Here is a 7,500-nt window from a genome sequence, read left to right as displayed (position 1 = left end):
ATATATATATATATATATATATTCAGTTTTCCAGATGAGTACTTTTACACTTACAATGGAATTAAAACCCGCCCGTTTATTGCTTTTTGAGATTACACTTTTGTTCTCCATTGAGGTTATCGCTTTATAATATAAGGGTCAATATTTTCAACCAATCAGAAAATGTTTCGCAGTTACCGCGTTCTACCTCTTGTTGTCAAGCTAAGACCGGCTAATCGCAGCAAATTGCATGATTGCATAATACATCAGCCAAAATGCGGAAGAGATGCTGTTAAGGCACAAGTAACAGTGGTGATAGATACCTCGACACGGTGATTGCAGGGATGAAATTCATCCCATATAAAATCTAAACATGAAAAATGTTGAGATGGATTCGAGTGAGTCTACACCATCAACTTAACACCACAAACATCAATAAAAAAATTATTATAAAAGTTTGCGCGAAGGTATGTTGCGGTTTTCCACTATTAAATTAAATTGATTGATGTTGAGACTCCGACAACTGCATTGCCAAGTTACGTGCACAGGAATTTTTATTTTTCTACACTTAGAGTAAGGTGCTAGCAGATGGAGTCTACAAATAAATAAATGTCTCAGCTGAAAGCTTTTATTTTGTGTTTTAACTATTCATACTTCATAAAATCATTTTCACTTGCAGATCTCTCAATCTGTTTAATCAACAACAAAAGCCATACGTGAGAAATCCGAATGCATTTTTGCTAAAGTGAGAAATGCAGATAGAAACTCAACGGATGCATCAGGCTTTGAAAATCAAATTTGAATTTCCTCAACAAGATCTTTTTCCCCCTTGCTCGTGAACCTCTTTCCCCCTATATTGCGCTTTGGAGGCTCCAATAGGTAAGTGTTAGATGGTGTCAGATTTGGACTTTGGACTGAGTGGGGAAGAATTTCATGATTCAATTGAGAGAATGTGGTTCCCGACTTTGAGTTTCATTTTCAAGATGGGCCAGTAGTTATGTAGATGGAAGACTGCGGCTACATTTTAGAAAAGTTTATCTTCAGATACCTTTTGTCAAAGTAGAGCTTAAGTTTGGATACGTTCTGAGTGTGCTCTTTAGACGGCCCTAATACGAGTAGTTACTCTGTGTAACGAGAGAATAGCCGTCCGCACATCCCAGCCTCATGGAAGAATATTCGGTATGTCGCTAATATAGACATTAAATATATTGGTGCTTGAACAGATTCCTGAAAGAGACCGTTCCTCAGATTCCTAACTTTACTCCTGTCGTCTGCTAATGCGATGCCTTATTGCCTTTCTCCTATTCCGACAAGGGGGCGAAGTGGTCGAGTGGTTAAGACATTGCACTGTGACCCAGAATATCGCGGGTTCGAGCCCCGCTTCAGGAACTTACGTTTTTTTTCCTTGGCAAGATTTTTAACCCCCAATTTGCTCAAATGGACAACATGGTTGATTCCTGTTGACATCAGACATCTTGTTTGATGAATTATCTATATTCCTTCGTGAAATGCCGAGGCGACGATATCGTATGATCTGTTGGCGGAAGGGCATACTTTTTTTTAAATTGCAAAAGAGCACAGCTTCCAGTTCTTTTTCCAACTTATGATCTTGGCAAGCTTCAGCATTGGTCTCTCGTACCAGGTCATGGCCGTCGATAGCTCTGTTAAATACCGCATCCGTAGGTAGCCTCCGTTCGAAGCCTGCTTCAATATGCTGTGCAAAGGCAATGACCTGGTCTGTTGTGCACCTTCTTTCCCTGAACCCGCCAACTCCGGTGACAGGGCTGTGTCTAGGACTGGTCCCCATCGGTTCAGTAGCACTTGTTCCTCAGTGTGTAATGACAGTTAAGTATTGATACGTGTCTGTAGCTGCCCGCCTTCTTGGCCTGTCTCCCTAGCTTCAGAATGGAAACTGTCTTAGCGTGCTTCCAAACTTGCAAGGACGTCTGATATTGCCAACCAAGCCCAGATGTGTCACCCTATAGGTATACGTGCCATCAATCGCTGCTGCTTTATCGTTCTTAATATTGCTTATGCCTGCAACTATTTCTCTGAGACTGAAGGGCGATGTCCAGACTGACTCTTCGTTCTGAGGTAATGTCCTAAATGTGACGATATATTGTGCGGACACGGCGCTTGAAAGCTCAATTAGGGGCCCGTTTCCTATGCTCCTTTATTGGGGTTTTTTTTGGCAATTGTGTCTGCCTCATTATCTGGTGCAGCCATTGCAATGTTCTGGTCGGGATCCAGTTTCTTTATCAGATGCCGAGCGTGACTGCTGGAGACTGTAAAGTCGAGACTTTCCTGTCACTTCTGCTTCTTTTAGTATGCGTTTAATATTGCGTTCAATAGTGGTGCTGAAATTTCACAAGGAAGAAAATTAATTTTTGTTCATATGTCGCTGTGTTTATAAATAGATAGTTTAAAATGTATGTTTGTTTGAAAAGAATTTATTCCCAATTTGTAAAATTCTTTTTTGGACGTCCCTGGTATTATTGTGGCATTAATCCCCATTTCTCGGTGACGTCCGTTTTCTTTGCATTCAATTGGAAAGAATTGGAAAAGACAGCCCGTTACAGAGGATGATGGCGTGAAGTGGCCAATAGCCTATGCTCCATGAGGAGTAATGAGCATAATTAAGTAATCCTTTATTCCTCCCAGCATTTTTTAAATGGGGTGGGATCGTCTGAACAAAATCCCTACCGCTACCAAGTGAATCTTATCCAGCTCTGGAACCAACCAATAAAGAAAATCCCAATAAAAAAGAAGAATGAAGTCTTCATCTCTGTCTCTGTCACAGAATTTTGCAAGTTTTATTTTCTCACTGGCACACGATTGGCACTCTTTAAACTCACTCAACCCTAACACCGAATATATCCGTAGTGTACCCGGGGTTACTTTTACACCATGCCTATTTATTACATTTTTCTGAGACAACGGTATAAAGCTAATGTTCTTAATTTTTACATGGTAAAGATAGTTGAATAAAACTATTTATGCACATGCTCATTTTTAATACATGTTTTTCCCAATTTTGAAAAGTAGCAAAAATCTCTTGGACTTAGTAAGTTAACTCTGTCGCTGGCACTGCTCTATTTTGTTTTCTTTTTGAATGCCCATGTTTGTGGCATCGATGGATGGTGAGAGGTATTTGGGAACAAATCTGTCTATATCCACGCAGTTGCAATTGGTTCAGTACCTGGATGAGGCCAATAATTTAAAAAGAGGCACTCCGTTGACTGGAATTGAGATCATAAGGCATGCATCTCAGTTACTATATTGGGAAGTAATGTCACTTTTAGCTGATAATATATATTTTTTAAATTGATAATTGTGTAGACGATTGATAATCTGATCAATATGGATCAAGCTTGAGTCATAATAACAAAACAAAGTTCTGACATCAATTTCCCCGATGAGTAAGATCCCTGAAATTAAAAAAAGTATTGCGTTTTTTTTCTCTTCCTCTTATTTGAATAACATTTTATTTTTGATTTAGTAAAAGTTATCATTGCAGAATTGCTTTTGATGTAAAATTTATAATGAAAAAATATGAGTTGGTCATGGGAGTTTGTATGGAAATCTTCTCAACTTGATCAAAAAAGAAAATAAACAAAGAGGATATTTATAAAGTTCAAATTTATCAAGACACGTCAGTTACTTCATGAAACCCACCCTGCAACTCTCTATCAAGATATCAATGGTAGTGAAAAATAAGTTCACTATCAGTCAGCGATTATTGGACCTCGGTGGTAAGTAAGGTACCAAAGTAGAACAAATTATTTTTTAATTTTTATTTTTTTATTTTTTTTTTTTTTTGTAAATGACATCGGTGATAGAAATAAAAGGCATATTTACCTTGCCTAGTAACTGCAGTAAAGTTGTCAAAAATCCTGCTGTCGTCAAACATAAAAAAAAATCTCAGTGTTTACGGCGTGTGTACGTGTGTGTGTGTGGGGGGGGGGGGGGGGTAGCGTGGCATTCATGTGTTTATTGCGCCAAGATATTGAAATTATCCGAAAATATCTTTCATCAAAATATTCGAAGCCTTGCTTATTTATGGGGAAAATGTTCGGGATTTTCATTCAACTCATTTCAAAAGAAGCGGAAATAAATTAAATAAATGTCGGCGAAAGTCATTGGTCTGTTGTTAGCCGCCATTTTGAATGTAAGCGAATCTCACGTGACAACAAAGAGGAATCCGGTTTTATAAGGTCTCGGTTCGGATTAACCGTGGGTTATAACCATTCAATCAATCAATAATAATAATAATAATAATAATAATAATAATAATAATAATAATAATAATAATAATAATAATAATAAGAAGAAGAAGAAGAAGAAGAAGAAGAAGAAGAAGAAGATTTGACCGCGATCGTCTCTTTTTCCGGTTTTATCAGGATAAAAATCCTCTTGTCCTTCAGAACCATCAGGCTCATGGAGCCGGAGTTTGTTTGATTTTTTTTATTCCGATTTCTATACAGTGAAACGGAAAATAGCAATTGCTTGCCATCATTTTTATAAGATACTGGACTATCTTTCCGACAGATCTAAATGACGCAGCTACCCAATCAGTGATGGGTGGTAAGTGAAAATAAATAAGTACACTACCAGTCTGCGACTATCGGTCCTCAGTGACAGTAAAAAATGTAGACTGATGTCAAAATTTATTTGTTATGATTTGAAAAAATCCCAAATATTTCTTACGTAGCTAAAAAAAAAAAAAAAAAAAAAGAAGGAAAAAACTTGAAGTTCCTATAAAGCATGATATTGTTTCTAAATTCATTTTTATGTGTCCTTTTCATCCCGACATAACACTAAAAACAATTGAGCTTTTATATAGAGCACTATTCACTGAACGTGCTCAAAGCGCTTTATAAGGGGTCCCTGACCAGCAGCAACATTTAACATATAGGACGGGACATGACGCCTGTTAAATTTTTTTTTCGGACAGAGGCAATGCTGTTAAAGGCCAGGTACTCATTTTACACCTGCGTACGGTGAAAGAATGTGAGAGCCTTCTCCAAGGACTAAACTATGCGCCAAGCGAGGCTCGAACCCAGGATCTTGCGATCCAAAAGCGAGAGTCATAGCACCAGACCACATAGCCGCACTACGGGGTGTCCATAATATAGTATTCCCATGATTTCAAAGGCTTATTATTTTTAAAGCGTTATAGACAATCGCATCTGGGTTTTTTTCCCATCTTCTAAGAAAAAGTCGTACACTAATTATCATTAACAATCCACCCCATAATTCATCAGAAATTGCAACACAAATGCCTTTTTTCCATTCTTTTTTTTTTTTTTTTTTTTTTTTTGGGGGGGGGGGGGGGGTTTAATGAGATTGCATGAAGAAAAATCGTCAAAGATAGCTCAACAAGTTTTCATTTCAGCTAAAAACTCTTGCACACGGTTTCATGTGGAGACATCCGAGGACAAGAGCCTCGTTTTCTCTCTTCCAAGTCGATGGTCGATCGATCGGTGTAGGCGACGAACGTAATCGCTAGCACCCTGCGATAAAAATCTTTAAGAGATGAAGTGAGTGGAAAAGTGCCAGAAGACAATAGAGATTAAAAATTTCCCGGCGGTGATGGAGGTTTGAACCCGCGACCTTACTGGTACGACAACTCCGCCTGGCCTTGGAGAGCGTGACTCGACCGTATGAGCTATCCACGATCATGGATACAACCAACGATACAACCAACATTTTTCTTATTCTAATTTTTGAGTACATCATAAAATTTTAAGAAAATGAACAGTGTATTGTAGAGCATGTTTTACTAAAGAAATTATGTATCGCAAGAACTTTACTGCTATTATGTTTGAGTGATAAAAAATCTATTTTCATCTTAGTTGGGTGTGAAGTTTTGGGGAAAATCCTGAAAATGGCTGGTAAGGAGAGAGTCAATCATATTTGTTTTGCACATCAAAAAAATATGTAAGAAAAATCTTTGTTTTATAAAGCTTGTTAAGCTACACAAAAATGTGTTTATCTAGTAGAATGGTTTTGAGTGTAAAAAGTCAAGATCTGTGTTGGATAGGGATAGAATGTCTGGAAAAATCATGAAAATGGTCGGCAGGGAGAGAGTTCATAGACAAAATATTTGACACTTGAGTTTAATTTCTATTCGTTATAGCTGATGTCAAGCCAGTAAACAGTAATTACTCCAACAACAAAGATCTACTAGCCGACGTCCTTCTGAGAGAGGAGACATCATCAAGCTTAAGGAGCTGATGGACTTACAACAGCAGAGCTGCCCCCTGCGGTGACCACCTTATCCGCATTTTTCAGGGTTGCATTAATGAATGTCTCATCTCCATGCATCTCGGTTCAGAGCATCATCTTCCTACAGGCCCAGTTCTTTCATATCGTCTTTTAACTTATCCCACCATCTAGTATTTGGGCGTCCCTTTTTTTTTCTCTTTTCCGCTAATTGTAAGTCCAATATTTTCCTTCCCATTAACTCCCGCTCTCGTCTCTTTACATATCCGAACCATTTCAGTCGATCTTCTCTCATCTTTGTTGATACATTCTTCACTTTAGTCAACCTTCGAATTCGTTCATTTCTAACTTTATTTTTTCTTATCCAGCCAAGTAACCATCTCAACATTCTCATTTCTGACACTCTCCTCAGTATCCATAACTTGGTCTTCTAAGTTAAACAAATGCGAGGGCTCTTTCATAATTAACCGAAAAATGCCTGTAAAATCTGCGTTTTTTATGCTATCAACAAAATTCTTGCACGTGTTCATACCTTGACTCGTCCTTCATTTCTCTACGTAACAGCCAAGTCTGTCGACACACTTCTGCCAACGCCGCACCATGGAATAGATACCCTCTCGGAAGAAATTTCTGTCAAGGTTTTGTAGCCATTTCCGCACATGGTCAACAAGCTCTTCATCGACATCAAAGCGCTTTCCTGAAAGCTCACGTTTCAGTGGCCCAAAGAGGTGATAATCAGATGGTGCGAGGTCTGGACTGTGTGGTGGGTGTGGCAAAATCTCCCATCCATATTTCTCTAGCCAACCTTGCGTCACTCGTGCTGTGTGGGGTGTAGCGTTGTCGTGTTGCAAAATGACCCCGTTGATCAACTGCCCTGGGCGCTTTCTGCGAATGGCCTCCCTAAGCTTGTCAAGAGTTTGGCAGTACCTTGCAGCATTGATTGTTTCTCCAGGTTGTAAGGTTTCGAACAGAATAACACCACGACTGTCCCAGAAAACAGTTCCCATTATTTTCTTTTCTGACCGCATGACTTTGAATTTCTTCGCGACAGGTGAGGATGGATGTTTCCATGTCATCGAATCTTGCTTTGTTTCTGGGGTGCAATGGTGCAACCAAGTCTCATCACCGGTGACTATGCTGTCAAGAAAAGTCACATCGTACCCTAGAAAGTCTCCGCCGGCGTTGGCAGTATGCCCGTGAACCCTGCGTGAGCTCTTGCTTCTTCTCTCAAAAGTTCCCTGCAGATGTCCAATCTTTGTTCTTTATGATTGTCTGTCAATTGCTTAGGAACCCATC

General features: G+C 39.1%; 1 protein-coding gene across 1 annotated transcript in view; it reads right to left on the bottom strand.

The window, feature by feature from the left end:
- The window catches only part of LOC144975157 (uncharacterized), a 28,822-nt gene that overhangs the window by 1,365 nt on the left and 19,957 nt on the right, over positions 1-7,500 (bottom strand). The window lies entirely within an intron of this gene.

The sequence above is a fragment of the Berghia stephanieae genome, chromosome 6 (genome assembly GCF_034508935.2).
Source record: "Berghia stephanieae isolate SIO BIC M18660-M18661 chromosome 6, UCSD_Bste_1.3, whole genome shotgun sequence".
Classification (NCBI taxonomy): Eukaryota; Metazoa; Mollusca; class Gastropoda; order Nudibranchia; family Aeolidiidae; genus Berghia; species Berghia stephanieae.
This window is presented reverse-complemented; position numbering and strand designations above follow the sequence as displayed.